The sequence below is a fragment of the Triturus cristatus genome, chromosome 5_1, assembly GCF_964204655.1.
Source record: "Triturus cristatus chromosome 5_1, aTriCri1.1, whole genome shotgun sequence".
NCBI lineage: Eukaryota > Metazoa > Chordata > Amphibia > Caudata > Salamandridae > Triturus > Triturus cristatus.
Window position 1 is genome coordinate 807,893,673 of NC_140587.1, and position 23,755 is coordinate 807,917,427.

The 23,755-nt window shown below is 42.8% G+C and overlaps 1 protein-coding gene across 2 annotated transcripts in view; it reads right to left on the reverse strand.

Moving 5' to 3' along the window:
- DLGAP1 (DLG associated protein 1) overlaps positions 1-23,755 on the reverse strand; it is a 1,292,753-nt gene that overhangs the window by 750,856 nt on the left and 518,142 nt on the right. For both annotated transcript variants that reach the window (XM_085605839.1, XM_085605838.1), the window contains exon 4: positions 6,131-6,293. The gene's annotated coding sequence lies outside the window, so the exon portion shown is untranslated. The remainder of the gene's footprint in view (positions 1-6,130; positions 6,294-23,755) is intronic.

Sequence of the window (23,755 nt, forward strand, 5' to 3'; positions counted from 1 at the left end):
GGACACAGCTCATGGACATGGCGTGACTAATCAGTCCGCTGAATAGGAATCCAGGGCTATCTTGGGATGTGTGCTGCCCACCTTCGGTTTGAGCCCTGAGAGGGTTTTCTTGGGTGCTCTGTATGTGGTAGGCGGTGAGATACACTGTAGCCAGTTCTCTGCAGCTTTGATTCATTTTACTCTCCTTGGTTCTCATAAGGAGCTTGTGTGCCCTATAGCTAGTGAAACTGTACACGCATTTCTGACTCAGCAGGGAGATCACAGACGTGATGTGCATCAAACAGTCATCACTACAACTTTCATTTATTGTCCAAATTCTTTGAAAATCATCTCTACTGAACGTTCTCTTTTGAAAAATAGATATATTGATAGAAGCTGTGTGTTGGAATCCTAGAAAACAGGCTGGACAGAGGAAAGAGCAGCATACATTTAGTTTTCAATATATGTATCCTTTTTAATTTTCTTAAAATGTTGTTATGGTATGCTGTGCTATGTTAGGTTATGCCATGCAGATTTTTTGAGTGCACTATCGGCCTAGTGGGACTACTCGAAAAGCAAGGTCTTCACCTTCTTGCAGAATTATAGAAGTGAGGAGGAGGCTTTTATGTGTAGGTGCAGTTCGTTCCTTGCTTTATGAGTGATGTAGGAGAAGATTCGACCGCCAGGTCTGGTTTTCAGTATCTGTGGGATTTGTGCAAGTAGGAGTCTGGACAAGCCTGAAAGGTTTCTGAAAGCAGATGTGATTTTTAGATACGCTGGGCCAGTGCTATGTAGTGCCTTGAGAGTGTGGATGAGGAGTTTCGATTGTGTTAATTTGTGAATGGGAAGCCAGTGGAGCTCCTTCAGGTGCGGTGTGGTGTGATGTGAGTGTGTCATGGGAGGTTGAGAGTGATTCTGGCTGCAGCCTTCTGGTGAGTTTATTGCGATCCCGGCATAGAGGGTGTTTCCCATAGTCTAGCTTGCTTGTGACCAGGGTCTGTGTGATGGTTTTCCAGGGTGCTGATTGAGAGGCATTTGAAAATCTTCTTCAGGGTATGGAAGCATGAGGAGGTGGCAGCATTGACTTGGGCGGTTATGTTGAGTTTGCTGTTGATGAGGATCTTGGCTGGGTGACAGGGGTAAGTGTTGGTCAGAGCTCTGTTGACCATCAGGTGGAGTCCCATGGGAATGTTCTCTTTCCAAAGATCATGATGAGACGCAGCGCCCAGATACCCCTAGGGGTGATAGTGTTGCGCTTTACAAATGCTGTCTGATTGATGGTTTCAGTCTTGTCGGTGATTAGCTTATGACAGTTAGTCTTCATCTCGTGGGCGATTTCAGTCATGCAGGCATTAAACTTGATCTGTGTACTGGGCATCATGTCTGAGAGGGAGAGAATGAGTTGTGTGTCATCGACATCAGAGAGGACGTTGCTATTGTGAGAGTGGATGAGGCTGGCTAGAGGAATCATGTATGCATTGAAGAGGGTCGGGATAAAGGAGGATCCCTGTGAATCTCTGCAGATGAGTTCGCTGGCATCCAAGGTGTATGGTGCCAGGCTTACTGACTGGGTCCTTACTACCCAGTAGTAAGCCTGGCACCATGACGCAACGGAAGCGCAAAACTGTCGCAAGGCCTCATAAATAAGACCCCCAGAATCTGGCTCAGACATATTCACTACTGGTACAAGCTCATCTTTAATTTGGATCCTTTTTTAATGCCGGAGGAAGCTGCCAGTATACCCAAATTAGATCTTAAGGTGTCCTTTTTATGCCATATAAGACAATCTAGAGATCTTGTCTGCGCCAAACAATGTACCACTTTTTTTTATTGTGAAAATAACATGAGTGAAGGTTTCCAGCCATACTTAACAGAAGTCAAAAGAAGATCTCACCGTTCCGTTCTTACTCGCCTAAGGCTTGGTATAGTACACCATCTTGTGTCCTTCCCCATCATTAGGCAGCATAGTAATACCCGATGCCACTGTGATGACTTATCCAAACAGAGTTGTTGTCATTTTATGCTGTTTTGTAAATTTTATATGTTTTTAAGAAGATATTTTTTAAAGCCTATCTTTTTAAAATACAATGTACGGTCTACCAGGAATGCAATGCAGTTAATGTTTAACCTGGAAAGCGCAGATATATGTTTTTATGTAGCTACTTATATCCTAAAATGTATGAGCGCTAGAAAATCCATTGTTATCTAATTTTTTAGGATCTTAGTATGTTGCACTTGTCACTTTATTGTGCATCGTAGAGGCTTCTCTTGCAATGCCCTGTATATGTCCCGATTTGGGAATTGCACTTTATACTGCATATTTTGCACATCTGTGGGATTCCCCTGGTGCACTGGAGTGCCTAAGAGATAAACTAGCACAGCCACTTAGAGAGGCTGTGCTGAAGGTGTGGGGGATTTAGCTGAAGAGGGCACACTTCTACCCTAGTCAAGGTTACAACCTATTTTGGGAGGGAGCATCTCCAAATTCAAATATATTCAACTTCAAAGTTGGGCCCAAAACCTGAAATCACCTATAGGCATAGGTAACACTTTAGAGGAGCAGCTGGTGGAAAGACCTAGAGGGAAGAAGGAGGTATCCACTTGGTACTGGGGCATTGAATAGGAAATTGATGGTGACTTTAAACTAGCAGAGGAACTGTGGGGAGTTTGCATGCCTGGTGAACCTTGGGCACACCTTTGGCAAAAACTTTTAGCATCCTGTTCACCACAGTTAAACCAGCATGTCTGAGAAGAAACCACCTGTTCATGACTCACAGGGATCACCTAACCCCCAAAAGGTTGTCAGAGATGATGGCAGGGCCCCCAGCCAGATGCAAAAAATGTGGCTTGGAAAAAGCATCTGATCTACATATGTTTAAGGAATGCCCGGCAATTGCTGACTTTTGGGTAAAATGGGTGAAACTATTTCAGATATTTTGGGCCTTCAAATTCAAATAAGCCTCTCCCTGATAATCTTTGGGATTTTAAGCAACGTCACCTGCTCAGCCTTTTTTATGCTATTGTTTTGGCCAGGAGGGAAATATGTAAAAAGATGGGTGGAATGCTCATCTCCTCTGTATGCTGAGTGGTTGTCTTCAGTTTTTCAGATATCCAGGTTGCATTTGAGTGGGACCCAAGGAAGGAGGAAGAAAGCATACTAGGATTTTCTATAGAGATGGTCAAATGCTGAGGTATGCGAGAGCTGATGAGAAACCTAAAATGGGTATCCTCTTTTAACAGAAATGGGTCCTATGATTATGCCTCTCTGGATCTCTCCAGACTGTGTTGGGCACCCCGTTCCTATATTGCCAACATTAACAGTTGTCAGTGCTAACTGGATTACATTGGAGAGTGACCATGCCCTTTCTTTTGGGACTGTGCCTTCTTAGTCCGCAGATGTACCAGCCGGTGGGTAACTCCCCCTCCAAATACCTGCTTTCTAATAACATACAAGGTACTGGAGGCTAGTTTGCTCACTGTGGTCTGAGGTGAATGAGGACATAAAAAAAAAAGTGGCTAACTTAGAGGTTTGCGTCATGCATGTACCACAATGTGTGGTGCAAATGTGACACAACCCTCTCATAAATATGCCCCTTAGTTAGTGATATATGTTATTGTGATTTGCCAAAAGAGTTTTGATCATGCCATGATGAATCTGCTGTTTCTCTAATTTGTTATACAAGAATTGTGTATAACAACCCCTTGATTTTGGGGGTGAGCCAGATTTCTTTGTGAAGATTTTCATTTCCTATGAAGGATGCTGTTCGGTTTCTTTATGGCTTTGCTAATTATTTGGGAATTAGAATTTTTTATAATTTTGATTACTCTTTACAATTCTGCATTTGAGCCTTCATTGTATTTATACTCAGTACCCCTTGATTTGAGATTTCTGTAATAAACCCTTTTAACATTGATCTAGTACTCCATTATTGAGTGGTCCCCATGATTTATTTAGCTACTCTGCTTAATTGAAGTTTGTGCAAGATCATCCAGGGGAGAACTGTCTGAGGTAAATTGAGGGTGACCTAAATTTTAGGGTGTCCTGAATTTTGGGGTAGGGTTCTGCTCCGAAGTGGCAGAGAAAAATACCCTCTTGTCAAAACCGTCAGTGTTTTTAGATTCTAAATCAACCACAAAAGTAAGAAAGTCATTCTGAATTACTCTTCTGACTTAAACCTGCATCACAACATGTTCTGGTGAGGGGTACGGAGTCAAAAAGGCTGGGACACCAGGGGAAGGTCTGTGGCACCTCCCTAATGGGGTGACTCATTGCAGCCGGAGCATCTGTCAGAGCCTCACTGAAAAGCAGTAAGGGCTCTGAAGAGAACAGCTGAGTTTCTATAGTGGGCAATTGTAGCTTTAAAACCTCTGCTGCCCTGCGTACAACCTCTAGAAAAGAACCACTTTCTTCAGTAGGAGGACCATTTAAGGCGAGGTATCAAACCCATCTGTATCCTGGAGGTCTTGGTGACGTTCATCATCAACATGGTGTAGGGGCAAGTGGTCAGCCTCTTCCTCATTATCTTTAAGATTTTTGTGAATTTCCAGTACATCTAAGTTAGAGCCAACTAAGACCTCAAGGCACTGGAGAAACTTGCTGAGGCAAAGGCACTGCTGGAGAATCCTCAATCACTACTGACAGAACCATGGTGATTTCACAGTGTACCTCTGGTCAGCATCTAGCTCAACTAGGCTCTGGAACTCATACCGGTGTCACTGTCAGGTCTGGAACTGGCATATCTGAAGCCAGAGTGAGTGCCAGCGCCTTCCAGAAGGGAGTGGAAGCATGGCCTGGTGACAGGGGAAGACCTGACAGAGGCTGAGCTGGGTCAGCCAGCGAGTAATGGATAAGTGTCCAAAGGCAAGAGACTGACTGGGAACCCTAGCACATCCTTGGCCACGAGGGCACTCCAAGGGGGAGGCAGAATCATCTGGAAGATTTGCAGCATTGCCTCCTTTAAAGGCCTCTACCTGCTGCAGGGTTACAGAAGGCCTGAGAGATTGGGGTCAGAAAAAGATGGATGATCTGTGCAGAGTTGGGCCTACAAAGTGTCAACTGCGTGACTCCACATTGGAGTGGGTGTGACATTCAACCCTCCCATCTGGACTATATGCATTTCTGTCAGGTTTTAACCATTGGTTCACCTTTACCTTACATAAGGATGGAGAGTTGGATTGGAATTGGGATTGCGATTTGGAAGGGACCAACAACCTGAACAAGACCAGACTTGTGACTTGAGTGTGACGTATGCTCGGTGATGTGAAGCTTCACCTCACACTCGCTGATCACCTTCATATATGTCAGGGAGCAATTGTTGCACAACTTCAATTGTGCTTGGCTGCAAGACACTTAACAGAAATGTCGTTTGGGTCCATGCCCGAATCTACTTCCCTAAGGTCTGACATGGCTTGAAGCCTGTAGTTCTCAGGGGTAAATTCCTAGCATTTTGTCTATCTGGGAAAAACATGTGGAGTTCAGCAAAGCACCAACAAATGTTGTGAATAGAGTTCTGGTTCCTCATCAAAGGGCACAGAGACAAAGCAACGGAGGTTGGTGCACAGGAGGTAGCACCTATATATGCTTCTGCTTCTTCCCTCCTCCAGGCAAAACAATTTTACTACAGAGAGGGATGGCACCACACATCTGCTCACACGAGTAATTGTGGGAAAAGCTTCCAAATCCATTCCAGCACATATGGGAATTCAAAAAGTGAGGAACCTGTTATTGGAAGTATCCATCAGAATATATTTTAATTTCAGCCAGCTGCAACCTCACTTTAAAGAAGTTGCCCTATTCAACATCCTCCCTAGTACAATATTTTATTTCAAATCTTCTTATAGGAAAAATTGCATATACTTTTTGAGTTTCAGAAGCAACTGCATAAGTAGCTTTTTCCATCATTGCAGGGTTTTATATCTAATGTGATGCATCCCTTTGCAGCTAGATGCACAGGAGAGACATTTATTTTCCTGTAACTGGCAACTCAAAATATGCCACAAACCAGAAAACATTAAAAGGTGTCAAAAAATATTTCTGATATTTTCTTACAGATCTTATTATTGTATACAGTAGAGAATACATATAAATTAATCAGCAAATCAGAAAGAAGCACAGAAAGCAAAAGGCTTATTTCCAACTCTTGTTATCTACCTTTGCAGTTTACCTCCAGGGACTTTGAACAGAGTCCTTCTTCATCACAAGAATATAGAAAGTGAACTGGAAAGCATCTGACAGATTCAGCATGAAGCCTTCAGGGCAAAAGCATTGCTCCCTCCGCCTTTCGAATGGCTCCCTTCCTCGCTGGTTGCAGCAACTGCAAGAGAAGTATAAATGGGTCTGGTAAGCAGACTTCACGAATTACGTTTCAAGTTTGGCTTTTCAGAGAGAATATCACACCCAGCTCACCTCAATTATTCCAACGCTCCTAGCTCACTAAAGAAAGTGACCACCACCCTTGAGAAAAGTGGAATATTGAAATGAAAACCTGAGACTTGGCACTCCAAAAAGGATAAAATGTGTGAACTAGGGGGCATATTTCCAAGGGGATATTGCCACCAGAACGTAACTTTTCGAGACATTCTGGTGGCGATATCCCTACTCCTTATTTACAAAGGGGTGTTAAGTCACCTAATGTGGCTTAACGCTGCCTTGTAAATAAGGCCCATTTTCACACTTCACTTAGCATGAAAGAGGTGTGCAATGGATGTTGTAGTGAGCATTTTGCTGCAACACCCATTGATTTCTGACACTGCCCCATATTTACAAGGCTGGGGCAGTGCCAAAAACAAAGATCAGAGAAGACTGCCAATATAAGGGGAAATTATAAATTTCTCCTCGTTTTTTGCTCTTTCCGTGTATGATGCATTCTGAAGCAGACATAGAAAGAGCAAATCTCCTTTCAAGATTATGTGCAGTAAGGTGTCCCTTCCTGCACATAAACTATCCCCCATTCAGTGCAGGCATCCTTGCAACATGGCGCAAGGGTGCCTGCACTGGCACTAGCCAGCTTTATTAGTGCCTGCGCTAGGGGAAACACAGGTATGCACCCAGGGGCGGCTCCTCTGCTATGGCAGAGGAGCGTCATCCACTTCTTTCAAGCAGTGCAGAAGCAAAAGCTATTATCATTTTATGTTTGGCTGCTTTGCAGGTGGGCGGATGGGCATGGCTGCTCTGTGAGCAGGGCAGGGGGGAGTGATTTGCCCACTCCTAAAAGGGTGCAGTGACTGTTTGGTAGGCCCTCTCAGGCCGCTCAAACCAGTCCTGCATGCTTTCCCACTTCTCCATGCAGGCTGCATTACAGCCTGCATGGACGATAGATAGATAGATAGATAGATAGATAGATAGATAGATAGATAGATAGATAGATAGATAGATAGATAGATGATAGATAGATAGATAGATAGATAGATAGATAGATAGATAGATAGATAGATAGATAGATAGATAGATAGATATTTTCAGGGTACTCTACGCTTATATGACGTTTTACATTTTGACCTGATTCTGATGATGAACATCTGATGATGAACACTTGAATTATGGTACGCTTGGACAATTAAGTCCGTTTTTTTAATCTAAAATGTTCCTTTTGATATTATCCTCTATAACAAACGTAAATACTGCTAATGTCTGATATATATATCTATATATATATTCACTGAAAAAGCCATAGGTTTCAGGGGTGTTATAGTTAGCTGGACTTTTCACTTGTACAAAACCATTGAAATTCCCCCGTTATAGTTAGTTCAGCTAACTATAACTCGCGCGCCCGCAATGCACTGCTGATGACGTCACATATTACATCACTCATGACATGGTCAGTGACATCACTCATGACATCACTGATGACATCTCAAATGACATCACTGATGACATCACTGATGACATCATCCAGTGAATGTGTGTTATTCTGAAAATTAAATATGTTTTATATATGTATATCTCAAGGTCGATGGAAGAATAAATGGGTATATAAGTGTCTAAATGGATGATTTGTTTTTGAAAAATTGATTGTGTAACTGACTGATTAAGTGTATCATAGTGAATACATGGCTTAGTGAGTAATGTTTAAATATGTAAATATCTGTATCAGTCTCTCACTTTGTGTATAAGTGGCTGCATGGGTTGGTGAGTAGCTACATGGGTGTCTATATAGGTTATTAGTTGTTTTTTTGAGTATCAGTCTGAGTGTCTGCATGGTTCGGTGGGGGTATTACGTAGTGCATAGGTGCATGAATGAGTGACTCACTGTTTGTATGTGTTGAACACAGTATGTGTGCAGGACTGTATGGGTGGATGAGTGTGTGTATGGGTGTGTTAGTGAGTGAATGACTGTCTCAATAGTGTCTTTATGAGTAACTACATATGTTTTAAACTAGTATATGTGACTATTGGTGTATATATGTGAGTATATGTGAGAGTGAGAGATTGAAAGAGTTCCTGTATGAATAAGTATGTGTTTCTATAAGTGATTGTTTAAAAGACTAAGTATGTGTAAGTTTCCGTAGAAGTAAGTGTGGTGGTGTGTGTATAACTGTATATGCAAGTAAATGTATGTTTGATTCTTTATTAGCATGAGTGACTATGTGTGTGAATAACTCTATGGATGAGTGGCATTGTGTAACAGGATGTATAGGTGTATGAGTACATATGATGAGTGAGTACATGTATGAGTGACTGTATTGGACTGTTGGTGAATGAGTGGATGTGTATGTGGATCTTAGAATTACTGAAGAGGTTGTTGTAACTGGTATTGGTATGTCCATTGTTTTGAAAATTTTAGTCTCTATTTTTGAATGTGTGTATCAAAGGTTATATTAGGGTGAGAGGAGGTCTGCCACTCATCACAAGGATGATGTCATCAGTGATGTCATCAGTGATGTCATTTGAGATGTCATCAGTGATGTCATGAGTGATGTCACTGACCATGTCATGAGTGATGTAATATGTGACGTCATCAGCAGTGCAATGCGGGCGCGCGAGTTATAGTTAGCTGAACTAACTATAACGGGGGAATTTTAATGGTTTTGTACAAGTGAAAAGTCCAGCTAACTATAACACCCCTGAAACCTATGGTTTTTTCAGTGAATTTCTGAGGTTTTTTAAATGCTAATTCCTAACTATAACGTGCCTGAAACCTATGGTTTTTTCTGTTAATTTCAAAGGTTTTTTAAATGCTAATTTCTAACTATGCCTACAGAGATAGGACATGTGAAGAAAGAAGAAAAAATGCACAGAAAGAAACAAAAGAAGTGCAGAAAGAAGCAACAGAAGTCCTCAAATACGAAGATAAGTGCAGAAAGAAGGATAACGTGCAGAAAGAACAAAAAGAAGAGCAGAAAGAAGCCTTGTTGCAAAATCATCCTGTACCCTCAACTTTTTCAGACGGATACTGGTGGTAACTGAGTCTGACTAACCAGTCCTAGAGCCAGTGCTATGTTAAAAGACACTTTGAATACAGTGAAAACACCTACATACACTAGGGAACATTATGCGTTGGGGTCCCCCTGTGATTAGCCTTACCTCCTCTATAAGCCCCTAGTATATAATAGGGCATGGGGATTAAAACTACCTCTTAAAACAGGCCACAGGGCGTTTTTGCACACGTTAACTCAGGCCCCGTCCCCTCCTTTCACCATTGTGTAAACACGCCCTGTGTCCGTTTTTAGTTGGGAGATTAAGTTCATTTGAGTCCTGAGGGTCCCTAGGGTCCAACTAGCCCACTAGGTACCTCCAGTAAGTGCCACAGAGCTGCGTTGCAGAGAGGTGTAAAAAGTGGCACGGCCTGGACCACCTCTCTGCAATGCAGCTCAGTGGCGCTTACTGGAAGCACTTGGTGGGCTAGTTAGCCCCCAGGGGCCCTCAGTATTGAAGGGAAATTATATCCCCAATTTAAAACGTGCCATGGTGCGTGTTTGCACACGTCACCTCAGGCCCCGTCCCCTCCCTTCACCACTGTGTAAACGCGCCCTGTGGCTGTTCTAAGTTGAGAGATTAAGTCCCCTTGAATACTAAGGGTCCCTAGGGTCACACTAGACCACTAGGTACCTCCAGTAAGCGCCACAGAGCTGCGTTGCAGAGAGGTGTAAAAAGGGGCTTGGCCTCAGAACACCTGTCTGCAGCGCAGCTCCCTGGCGCATACTGGAGATGCCTGTTGGGGGCGCGTTTGCAGAGTGCTGCATGGAGGGGGCATGGCCTCCGGCACGATGCCAGTCTTTTATTTATTTTATTTTTTTAAGAAGGGGGGCTGTGTGGTTCCCCTTCTTATTCTAATTTATTGGCCCTGATGACCCCATCCCCCAGGGCCTGTCTCCTAATTATATTTTTTTGACCCCAATCCCCAGGGCCGGCCACTGTTTTTTATTATTTTTAAAAAATATATATTTATAGACACACCTAGGACATGCTGGACAAACCGTACGTACCTATCACCATGACGATTTGCGTGATATTCATTAAAAGGCGACTATGCATGCAATTAATCCACGTGGAATGTATTTACACCACTAGTGAAGCTCTGACATGTCTGATGCTCTACCGTGCCTAATCCCGGTAGACACCCTTGTCGTTTATTTATACAAACATGGGTAGCTATTGACGGGCACATTTAATACACATGCACACCAAGCCATTCAAAGGAGATTCGACAAAAATTCGACCAAAACTATGCAAGAAACCCCCCTCACAGTTAATAAAACACACATCCACTGCCGGATGTGTAATACTTTTTATTTTACTCTCTGGAAAGGGGACGAACATCACTTGCAAGTCACAGCGCGCTCCTGACAGAGCCCAATGCTGTGTTACACCCACCATTGCCTGCCGAGTGCCACACACCTCTGTATTGTATTCCACTAGCTAGTGCATATGCTATGACACTCTCTAGCCCATGTGCACTGTAACACCACCCCGTGAAAATGTCATGCCACACTTGTCTTCGCACGGGTTATATTGCCCCATCTAACGTGCCTTCCTCGATGCCTATGTTATAAGGCACAGTGCTATGCCATACATATTACAATTTGGGATCCATATCTTTGTCACAGTGCATATGCAACGTTACACTCCCCAGCACATATTTTATATTACAACTTTAGAGACTAGTTAGGTTACACAACACTGCCCTGTGCATATTACACTCCAAGGCGCATATCGCATAGCACGCGCTAGTGCCTGTGCTATCTCGCGCTCTCCAATGAATCTGTCATTGCGCACAATGTATTGCATATTATATTTCACGCCTGGTTCATCTTATATCACACTTTTTGGTGCATAGTTTATACCATACACTATATCTAGTTTTCATTTTCAATCGTGCTCTCAGGACTATGTTCTATATAACACTGTGTTCACCTACCCTTTTCACGGGCATTACATTTTGCGATAGGGGGTGGAGGGTCAGGGGGTGTTTTTGCCAAGTGAGCCCGGAGTCACAGTCACTAACGTCTTCTTCTTCCTGAATAAAAGTGAGATTATGCTGCATACTTGTTCATATTTTAAGTAGTTTGCACAGACAAAATGTTTTAAAAACAATAAAGTTTCTAATACCCGCCTTCTCTGAACAGTTAGCTTGCTGCCCCATCCCCCTCCTCCCTATCCTCTGTTGTGTGAATCCATGGACTAGCCTCCTCCCTCCTGCCATGCATGGTCTGATGTGCTGCCACTGCCCTCAATTTAGTATGATGTACCAGTCCACTCCTCCTGCCCTCCATTGCCCAATTCTATGCCCCATCATTGACCTCCTGCTTAAACTCTGTGCTTAGCTTGCTGCCCCTATTCTCCTTCCCCCTGCCCTCCGATGTCTTTGTGCATGCCCCTGCTCCATCCTTTTTGCCCACCATGTCCCATGGACCTGCCACTCCTATCTACTCTGAGTGTTCTGTTGAGCTGCCACTCCCCTCCCACCTGCCTAGCATTGTCAGATGACTGTAACCTGTCCCTGCCACCTCCACCCTGCCTGTCCACATGCCATGCCTCTATCCTCTTCCTCCTGTCCTACATGGTCCATTGTACTGCCACACCCTTCTGCCCTCCCTGGTCTGTTGTGCTGCAACTGCTCCTCCTGCCTGCCCCGTGTGGTCTGTTGTGAGGCCCCTTCCCCTGAACTTTCTTGTCTGTGCACAGGTCCTGACCCTCCCTTCTATCCTCCATCGTCCTTTGTGCATGCCCCTGCACCCTCCTTCTTGCCCATCATAGCCATTGTGCTGCCACTAACCCTCCCACTTGCCATGCATGGTCTTCTGTGCTGCCATGGCCCCTCCCACCTTCCCTGTGTGGTCAGTTAGCTGCCCCTGACCCCCTCCCACCTTCCCTCCATGGTCTGTGTGTATGCCATCACAGTCTCACTGTTGCTCTTCATGTTGTGTCTTGCTTCTAGTGCCCATCCTGCCTGACCTCCATGGCTATCTTGCTGCTCCTGCCCTGTCCCCTTGCCCCCAGCCCTCTGTTTACATGTGCAGACCCCTACTCCCTCCCTCCTGGCTTGTCTGTTCCATTGTAATGCCCCTGATCCGTCCCTCCTGCCCTTTATGGTCTGTTATGCTGCAGCCTTCTCTCCTGTCTGTCCATTATGGTCAGCTAGCTACCATTGCCTCTTGCCCCTCTGTTCTCTGTTGTCCATGTGCATGGTCCTGTCCCCTCCCTCTTGCTTTCTATGGATTGTTGTGCTGCACTCCCGTCCTGCATGCCCTGTGTGGTGTATTGTGCTGCTGCAAACCCTGATGCCTGCCCTGCAGGGTCAGTTTGGTGCACCTCTCCATGTCTCTCCTGTCCTCTGTTATCCAAGTCCATGTCCCTATCCCATTTCCTTCCATGATCCAATGTACCATACTTGCGAACATTTTGAACTTGGTAAGAGGGAGATTTTGAAAAAAAACTGGGGTATTGATTTTCCCCTTTGAGTTACATTGAAAAAGAGGATATTGTAGACAGGAGGCAGATCAAATAAAGCCCATTTGAGCTTAAAAACATTGGACGTTTCCTGGCTGAATCGGGTCTGTTGGCATGTATGGTTGTACTACCATTGCCTCTTCCTTCTGCCCACAATGGTCTATTACATTGCCACAGCCTTGAAGAAGGGTAGATTTTGTATCACAGGGGGCCCCTGGCCCGTTCTGTCCACACCTGAAGTATGAGACCCTTGTCCTTGCCCTGCCAGCCGCATTTGTAGGCCGTATTAAATTGACCAGCGGGTCCTGTGTTGCTATATAATTATCCTGAGACATCCTTACCACTCAGCCAGCATAAAACCCCTGTGTAGGCCCTTCTGTTCAATATGTAGGCCTCTTTGTTAAATTGACCATAGCTCTGCAATTTTAGTGTATAGCAGTCTGAAGGCAGGTCTGCGAGGCCTTCTGCTCCAAACTAGTAGCCCCCACCCTACCCGAGTGCTCCGTGCTCGGTATCAAAGTTCAACATCCCCCTGAAGCTGTTGACATACAGTAGGCTGCATCCTGGACTGGTACTTGCTTCCTGGGCAGGTTTCCCGCTTTTAAGGAAGTGGCAACCGCAGAGCGTCAAGTTAGGAGAACTGAGGAGATTTTATACATGAATATATTGAATTCCTGTACAATACCCATTATTTTCTGCTTGCTCTATGGAACTTACGATAAGCGATTGGCCTGAGAGACTGACCTTTTCACCCAGTCCATTGTCAGCATTAAGTGGGTAAATGACGAAATGTCTGGTAAAATCTGCAGACGAAGCTTTTGGGTAGCATACGTAGGTAGATGTAGCGTGCAAAGGAGCCCACAAAATGATATAAAAAGGGAGCACCCACAGATATCGACGGACAACCTCGCCGTCTGTATGTAGGTTAACAGGCTGTGCAGGTTTTCCCCAAGAACTGGGAGCTCTTGTCTTCCTTTGCTTAAAATGTCTTGCTCTGCTTTGCTTGAAGTATCTTATTCTATTTTACCTATATGAAATGTCATGTTATGTTTAACCATTGTTCTCTTTACTTTTGCATTTAAAAGATGTTGTATTGTAATTGCAGGAATGCTTGCTCTAAGAGTAAATGTGAGTGTCCCTAGGTAACATTTTCCTTGGTGTAACTTGTTTCTCATGATGCATTTATAGATGTGTTTTCTCTCTCTCTCTGTCAGTCCATTAATTGAGATACAGAGAATATCATGACAGCTGTATGATTATCTGGATTCTGTATTTTGTACTTTATGTCTCTATTCTGAGGTTTCTTTGAAGTTGCATCTTCTCATTAAACTGCCATTGTATTCTGCCTCCAATTCCATGTCTCATATGTCTGTTTTCTTCATTTTTGGAGCAAGCGTTCCTAGGCACCCCGGCTCAAATTAAGGTGCCCCTTTTGTCCCTGACTCACTCTCCTGCTCAGTTCTGTGGTGGCTCCCGGGGCTCTGGGGACCGCCCCTAGCTTCCTTGACCCGTAATAGATCTTCCCTCCAACAGCCTCTCTTGCAAGTCCTGTATTGTTGGTTTGTTGCCCCTGCCCCCCTTTCCACTGCCCTCCATAGTCTGTTGTGCTTCCACGGCCCTTCCTGCCTGCTCAGTGTGGTTAAATTGTTGCCTTTGCACCCTCCTACCTGCCTTCAATTTTCAGAGTCCGTGCCCCTGGCCTCTGCCTCTCAACAGTATCCTAATGAACAACTAGATTGCTAACATTCTATATTTATTACAAAAGTGTGGAACGCCTGACATCATCTTGATGTAATCAAAACTGTAATACCTAGAGCATTCCTTTAGAAATTACATATTTGAGAGGGTCTTATTGGCATCAAAATTATGGTTAGTGCTCTAAAAGACTAAAATAAGGACATATTTTCTGAGTTTTCAAATAGCGACAAAGCACTTTTAAATTATTTGTTATCTTTATGTTTTTTTATCTAGTTGACAACTTGATTAAATGTTGCACTTAGGGGAGAGGATGTGGTGTTACTTCCAGAACTGCAGACTTTGCAACTGGGGAACCAGGTTGAAGTTTCTGCTTCAGCTCGACATTCTGTGATTCTGGTCAAATCACTTAGTCTCCCCATGTCTACGACCAAAATGAATTTGTTCTTGTGTGATGTAACCAATGCTCATGTAAAGCACTCCAATACCTGACAAGTCTGCACTATATAACACTGCAAAAACACAAAATAATAAGTGTTTTGCACACTTCTGTCATTGGGCTATATTTGGGCTATATCTGGGTGATTTTGGGCTACATTTGGGCTCTTTTGTCTCCGGTGGCCATCTTGGGAGATTTATTTGTTATGAAGTTTCCTAATTTCCTCATGTACTGCAGTCTCCTCAGTCGGAAATGCTTTCAGTTTTTTACTTTGATTCCATCATGAAGGTATTCAGATATGTCACACATTTGCCATGAATTCTGAATGTTAGCACTCTAGTTGCTCATTAGATCACTGTAGTAAAACTATGTTCACCATGGAAGTCTGCTCCTGGTATTGAAAGTGCATGTTTCAGTCTGCATGTCAGAATTTTTTAATGAAATAGAAGAGGATTTGAGAAGTCACTCAAAATGTGCCCTCATTTTCTTTCTTCAGCATTAATCATAATTTCTATGGCAAAATGAACCCCCTCATTGTGTTCCTTTTTAAATTAAATGTTTTAAGTGTTACCAGTTTATTCCAATCAAGATGGCTTCAGGTGTGCCATACTTTTGTCATAATGAAGACAGTAAGTGCTCTAGTTGTTTTTAAGAACATTCTTGGACATTCTGTCATTGGGCTATACTTGGGCTACATCTGGGTGATATTTGGGCTACATTTGGGCTCTTTTGTCTCTGGTGGCCATCTTGGGAGACTTATTTGTTATGAAGTTTCCTAATTTCCTCATTTACTGCAGTCTCCTCAGTAGGAAATACTTTCAGTTTTTTACTTTGATTCCATCAAGAAGGCATTCAAATGTGTCACACATTTGCCATAAAATCAGAATGTTAGCACTCTTTTTGCTCATTAGATCACTGTAGTAAAGCTACTGCTCACCAGGGAAAACTGCTGCTGGTATTGAAAGTGCATGTTTCAGTCTGCATGTCAGGATTTGAGAAGTCACTCAAAATGTGCCCTAATTTTTCTTTCTGCAGCACTAATCATACTTTTTATGGAAAAATGAACCCCCTCATTTTGTTCCTTTTTAAATTAAATGTTTTAAGAGTTACCACTTTAATCCAAGCAAGATGGCTTCAGGTGTGCCATACATTTATCATAAGTAGGACGGTTAGCGCTCTAGTAGTTCTTTGGAACACTCTGGAAAGCTGCAGTAGAACACAAAGGAATCAACTGACAGTCTCTGCCCTTGTTGGATGTACATGTTTTACTGAGAATGTCAGACTTCATTCTCACATGACTGAGAAAGATAATGTGAATTTACAGAAAATAAGCTCTCAGTTTAGCTTATAGATCACCTTCCAAACCTCTGTGGTAAAAGCATGAGAAAATATTTTTCTCTCAATCGTGATATCCCAGCAGAAGGCTTTTTCACATGGTGAAATCACCTTAGAACATACCACAATTCCTAAAATGAGTATGGTACCATCAACAAATGATTTATAATGTAACTAAAGTCTTAAAATCTTCTATTAACTGCAATGCTTTTTAATGAGGTGCTATCATGTATATTGGTCCCAAGATGGCTGCCAACACTTCTTGGATGAAGCGCTGACAGCCAATCAGATCTCAGGATGAGATGTGTGGTTAGGCTCCGCCCACATATATATATTGATTTAAATGCTATTTTCTCAGGAACTACTGAACAGATTTACACCAGACCTACAAAGGGCACTTCCTTGACCTGAGGACTACCTCTCTGCCAAATTTCAAGTAACTCTGTTCAGCCGTTCGGGCTGTAGCTGTGTCTAAAGGTCCTATGGAAAAATGCATGGGAAAAACGCGTTTTGGGACCCCCCTTTTTTCTCAGCCCCCGCTTGACGAATCCCCCAGAGACTTTCAGGGTAGGAGCGGAGCGTAGCGCCCCACCTATTTTGAAAATTTTGCGAGGATTCATCGACCGGCGCCAAAGTTATTCCAAATAGAATGTTGCGGATTTCCTATGGAAACAGGGTCCTAACTATAACTATCTACTGGCGACCGCCAGTAGATAATACATATATATATTCACTGAAAAAACCATAGGTTTCATACATGTTATAGTTAGCTGGACATTTCACTCGTAAAAAACCAATGAAATTCCACGTTATAGTTAGTGCAGGCAACTATAACTCACGCGACCGCAATCCTCTGCTGATGACATATGTGTCTTTATGAAAAAAAAATATTTGTAATATATGTATAGCTAAAATTTAATGGAAGAAGACATGGGCAAATAAGTGTCTAAATACAGTATTAGCATCAGCAGAGGATTGCGGTCGCGTGAGTTATAGTTGCCTGCACTAACTATAACGTGGAATTTCATTGGTTTTTTACGAGTGAAATGTCCAGCTAACTATAACATGTGTGAAACCTATGGTTTTTTCAGTGAATTTGCACGGTTTTTTAAATGCTAATTCCTAACTATAACGTGTGTGAAACCTATGGTTTTTTCAGTGAATTTGAACGTTTTTTTAAATGCTAAGTTACTTTACGCCGTTCGTGCCGTGCGCGCCCACTTCACGCAGTTCGTTCCGTGCACGCACGGTGCACTTCGCGCACCGTGCGCCCACTTAACGCAGTTAGTGCCGTGCACGCACGTTGGGCGCGCGGTGCGCTATGCGCACCGCGTGCCCACGTTACGCTGGATGGGCCATGTACGCACGATGCCCTTCGCGCACCGTCCGCACACGGAGGACATATTATCCGCTTCGTTGTGAAAGGTTATCTATTAAATGTTCATAAAAGTTAAAATAAGCCATGCACAAAAGGTGCCCTGCCGGCACCTTTTGAACACGGGGGTGGGAAAATATGGATTTAGTTTTTTGTTAATTTATTTTTTTCCGTACGCGTACGGTAAGCGCATTCGGCGTTTTAAAAAAAAAAAAAAATTAAATTTTTAGACTTGGATGGCCTTCTGGGACACCCTAACCATGGCTAGGTGGTTAGAAGCTGTCTAGCCTGCCCCTTTTCATGATATCCAACTTTGTTTTTCCTCCCCCCCTCAGAGTGCGAGAGAGAAAATGGCGGCTGACACTTCCTGGTTTCGACCGATTCGAATGTTTACTAAGATCTAACAGCCAATCAGAATCGCGCTCGCGCACGGCACCGTACGCGTACGGTAAGCTTACGGTGCGCGCTCGGAGCGCGCTTACAGATATATATATTGATTTAAATGCTATTTTCTTAGGAAATACTGAACAGATTTACACCAAACCTACAAAAGGCACATCCTTGACCTGTAGACTACCTGTCTGCCAAATTTCAAGTAACTCTGTTCAGCCGTTCGGGCTGTAGCTGTGTCTAAAGGTCCTATGGAAAAATGCATGGGGAAAACGCGTTTTGGGACCCCCCTTTTTTCTCAGCCCCCGCTTGACGAATCACCCCGAGACTTTCAGGGTAGGAGCGGAGCGTAGCGCCCCATTAGTTTTGAAAATTTTGCGAGAATTCGTCAACCGGCGTCAAAGTTATTCCAAATAGAATGTTGCGGATTTCCTATGGAAACATGGTCCTAACTATAACTATCTACTGGCGACCGCCAGTAGATAATATATATATTTATATTTAGATATAGATATGTAGATATATATATCCCAATTAGTCTGTTTGTCACCTTCAGACCAGGACAGTTCTTTCTCTATTGATATAGCTCATAATCAGCACGCAGTACATCCCAGCTTTGCTTGATATGGTTCTTTTATTTTGCAAAATTAGACGAGGTGCATCACAACTTCCAAAAGGGGCCTACGCGTTTCGTCCATAGCCTTCCACAGGGCCACATACACATATATGACATAAAGGGCAAGTCTTAGACCTAGTGGATATCAATTGAAAATATGTTTTCAAAATATGTAGTATACAGACTGCGGTAACTCCAAGAAAGAGCTCCAAACTAGATTCATATAGCCAATGTCATGCAAAGGTTAAAACTGAACGGTATCCTCCTCTCTGACACGTCCATTTCTAAGTGATAAAAAAGATACAATGAATAGAGATGAAAAAAATATATTACCAATTTAAAATAAATGATTAAAGCCACATTGTGAATGTCCTGTTCACTCATGGGCAGTAAATCCCCTTAACAAACTAACAATGTAGAGATGGTAGCACATGCCCCTAATAAAGTAATGAATCCGTTACCGTTGTAATCATACCTTCACACCACATCTGGTTCACAGTGCTCCAGAGGGTGCATCCCTACTGCCTATTCCAAAGACGTGAGCCACCATTGCGCATCTTCTTCAATTAATTACAGCTGTGTGTATGCCACTGTCATTTAACAACCACTATTTACCATGATATAAATAAACAAAAGACACAGATGATAGGTCAAAAACACAAGAGTCACAGTCTTGCTTATATACATTACTGATCCTGACCAATAAACATAGCACACTTTTCGTACACACACTGCCCAGATACTCAGATCATCATAGTAGATTTCATACTGTACTGAAACATCACAAGATGGATGGCTCTCCAGTACATCTACTGCCCTCATTCTGAGACACACCCAGTGGCGGCTGATAGGGAACGGTGGCAGGGGGTAGGGGGGAGGTGAGGGGATATAAAATGTAAAAAAAAGAAAGAAAACTGCGGTCACGTTGCAGCTGCCGCCTCTCCTCCGTGGCAGGAAGCACCCGGGTTCCCTAAGCCAATCCCAACGCTATTGGTTCTCCTAAGCCAATGACAACTCTGCCAAGCAGCATTGTGATTGGTCTGACCAACTTAGTTGGGCACTCAGATGGGGACAGGGAGCCAGTGCATGTTCCTCACCAGGCTGTGTATTACAGCCTGGTGGGGAAAATGCAAAGTGCGCCTGAATGTTTGGCCGTCACAAGAGGGCCAGCCAAACAGTCATCTGCACTTAGGGAGTGAAAACCACTCCTCCCCCTCTGGTAAGCCCCGCCCCCGCACCTAGGAACGGGAATTTTTTTTTATAATAGAATTAGTTATTATCATCTTATTTTTTCCTCTGCACTGCTCTCAGAGCAGTAGTGCGAAGCTCCTCCGCATCAACAGAGGGGCCACCACTGGACACACCTGTTAAATCATTTACTAACATTTCACAGTAAATAAACATGTACGTGGTCTCTAATCTGGTCAGTCGTCCCCATTTATTATGTGTTTAAGAAGCAGACAACAGATTCCAGGGTGTGATAAATATTAACAGTCTATTTTGGGAAGCAATATTTTGCAAGGAAATTAAACTCTTAAATGTCCAATTTAATGAATTGGATTGGGCGTTCTTAGTTCTGTTATGGGAAGCATTAACCGTTCTAATTAGAGGTCAGACCACATCTCTGAAGGCAGGACATTACAAGCGTCACACAAACAGCTAGCAGGCATCTTACACTGTAACGCAACCAGGGGCCTGGTGACCCATATTGGACCAGAATATATAAACTGCAATAGCACAAGACTATTTTATAGTCAAGAGCAGACACTTGGACTGACTGACTGGTATGAAATGTAAGTTTTACACTGGTCAGTAAGCGCCAATGTCAGTTATGAGCTGGTTGCGTTTGGAAATGTTGCTACAAAATTGCTCCCCACTGGTGCAAAATTGCAAAACAAACTGGTCAAAAATTGCCTGGCACATATGGGAGGACCACAAGGTATGGTAACTTGTAATACATAGTTTTCAGGCAGCACTTACTACATTATTTGAGTAAGTAAAAGAGTTTGTAGCTGAAGGCCAAATCCTTTACGATGGATAAACGTATTGCATGCCAAGTGAAACAACCATAAGCTAAGCCAACAGGTCTGACATTTGTGTGAAAATGCATGCAACTTCAGGAATGCCGAATTGTTATCTTGTAATAATAACACATTAACACTATGGCTATTGGCTTAGCCAAAGCTTTGTTGCTATTAGAAGTTGTTGGTGTTGCTGAGGGCATTTTGTTTCTAAGATGGTGGTGGAGGCTGGTGTTCCTCAGGATGACATTGCACCTTTAAGGGTCATGCAGTGTGCTACTTTTCTAACAGCCGCTCCACTGATGTCATGACAAGGCTCCGCCTCTTTACCCTTGGATGAAAGTATTACTGGGCCTTAAAATGTCTTTCCGTGGGAGGCGTGGCTTAGGAGCCTACGGAGATGGCCGCCAGTCCCGTGAGCACCGCAGTGGCGTGAAGCAACGGGAGCTCTCCAGGACATTTCCGCACGCTTTCGGAGCGTGAAAACCGCATGTATTAGCGTCAGAACTGCTGCTCCACTTTGATTCCGATTCTAAGTGCCAGAGTGTATATAATGGGTAAGGGGTGGTCTGATGATATCTGTCTTCAGTTAGTTAAACTCAGATTTCAATGTCTATCAAGGAGAGTTTGAAGTTGTTTTCCCTGAATGTTAATGGTTTAAACAATATTAAGAAAAGGCGTGCTGTGGAATTCTGGTTAAAGGCTGAAAATCCTTCCGTTATTCTGCTACAAGAGACTCATATTCCCTCTTCTAAGTTAGATGGGTTCTCAATGTTTAAATCATGGGCTTCGTTTTGTTGCTTTGCATCATGTGATGAATCTAAAAGAGGGGTGGCGATATTTTTAAATAAGAATATATATCCTGAAATTATTCATTCAGAAGAGGGAGGCTCAGGACGTTGGTGCTGGGTCTCATGCAGAGTCAAAAGTAGGCAAAGACCCTTTATTTTTGTATGCTGTTATGGACCTTTAAATGATGATTTCAATATGTATGAAGATATGTTCCAATCTTTATTAATGGTGTCAGGCGATATAGTGATTGGTGGTGATTTCAATGTCTTGATGGATCCCAAATTGGATTCATCATCTCAATTAACAAAACAACTTAAACCTAAAGTTTCACAAACCATCTTTAATTATATAAGATTATTGGATCTCTCTGATCATTGGCGTTTAGATAATCCTTTTAAAAGAGAGTATACTTGCTGGTCGGGTAGATTTAAGTCCTCTTCCCGTATTGATTTTTTTTTAGCTTCACGCAAACTTAGGCTTGGTTATCATAATACGGTGCATAATGTATTCTCCGATCATGCTATGCTTATCAGGGAATTCATTCTCGGGGATACTAGAAGGTCCCCTAGAAGATGGGTTCTCAATAAAGTTTATCTTAATGATGAAAAATGGGTTTCCGAATTAAAACTTAAGATTAGAGAATTTTTAACTTGCAATACTGGCACCGCTCCTCCTAGTATTATCTGGGATGCTTTAAAGGCTTTTATTCGTGGAATCTGTATTGGAAAAGACGCTGCCACATCGATTGTGGCTAGGGCCACAAAAAAATCATTAGAACATCGTATACAGGTTCTTAGTGTTCAAAGACAGCAAAATCCTTCCAGAATTATTAAAGATCAATTAAATGAAGCCAAACGAGAATTTAGTTTATTTTTATATGAGCAAGGAGAGGCATTCTTTCGTAGTCAACACCAGAAAGTTTACGAAGAAAGCAATTTTACTGGAAGATTCTTGGCTTGGCAAGCGAAAGAACAAGTAGCTTCCAATTTAATTCGGGGGTTAAATTGTCCAGCCACGCTTCAATTTACAACCGACCCGGATGAGATAGGTAAGATAATGCATTGTCATTATCAAAAAATATATAGCCATCAGCATAAAATTGACCAGTCTAAATTGAACACCTTTTTGAGGAAGGCTGCGATTCCTTCCCTTACCCAATTTGAACAATTAAACATGATGGGTGGATTCTCTGTGGAAGAGGTAGAGTTCGTAGTGAAAGAACTTCCTTTGGGGAAAGCCTCTGGCCCAGATGTGTTACCTGCCGAATTTTTTTAAGTTTTCTTTCCTGCCTTTTCAAATTTTTTTCTAGACCTTCTTAATTCTATGCTGGCAGGAGTCTCTATTCCAGACTCATTCCGCGAGGGCACCGTGGTTAGCTTTTTGAAGAAGGGGAAAGATGCTAGAGATCCCAATTCATACCGTCCAATTACCCTTTTAAATTCTGATTATAAGATAGTCACTAAATTATTGGCTATTCGATTTAATCAGATTTCCACGGATTTGATTCACGAAGATCAAAACGGCTTCATTGCCGGTAGACAGCTGTTGACCAATACTCATTACTTGTCGGAAGCTTTGGATTATTTTGAGACACAGAGGATTCCCGCACTTATTCTTTTATTGGATGCGGAAAAAGCCTTTGATTTGGTGGTTTGGGAGACACTTTTTATTATTTTGTCACACTTTCATATTCCGCCAAATATCATTAACTTTATTCGAAATCTCTACACGGGTGCAAAAGCAAACATTATTATTAACTCACAAATGATCGGGTCAGTTTCTGTTAATCGGGGAACACGGCAGGGCTGCCCCCTTTCACCAATTCTTTTTGCTTTATTCATCGAACCCCTCGAAATTGCAATTCGGAAGTGTGCTGAGATCCTACCTCCGATTCCTTTAATGTCCAAGATAAAACTTTACGCTGACGACATTATGTTACTTATTAAATCCGATCTACAGTCTCAAGTTTCTGCATTTCAACTTTTTGAGGAATTTGAGACTTTTGGGGGATATCGGATTAATAAAAAGAAGACAGAAATATTGGTCTGTGGTAATCATAATCCTGAATTATATCCGGACCTACGGGGCAGTATTAATAATAAACCTAAGAGATATCTCGGGTTTTTTTTTTCATCTTCAGTTAAAGATCTCTTCCGTTTGAATTTTGATTCCCTTCTTCAGAAGGTTCGTTCAATGTTATCGCGCTGGAATAAACTACCGTTAT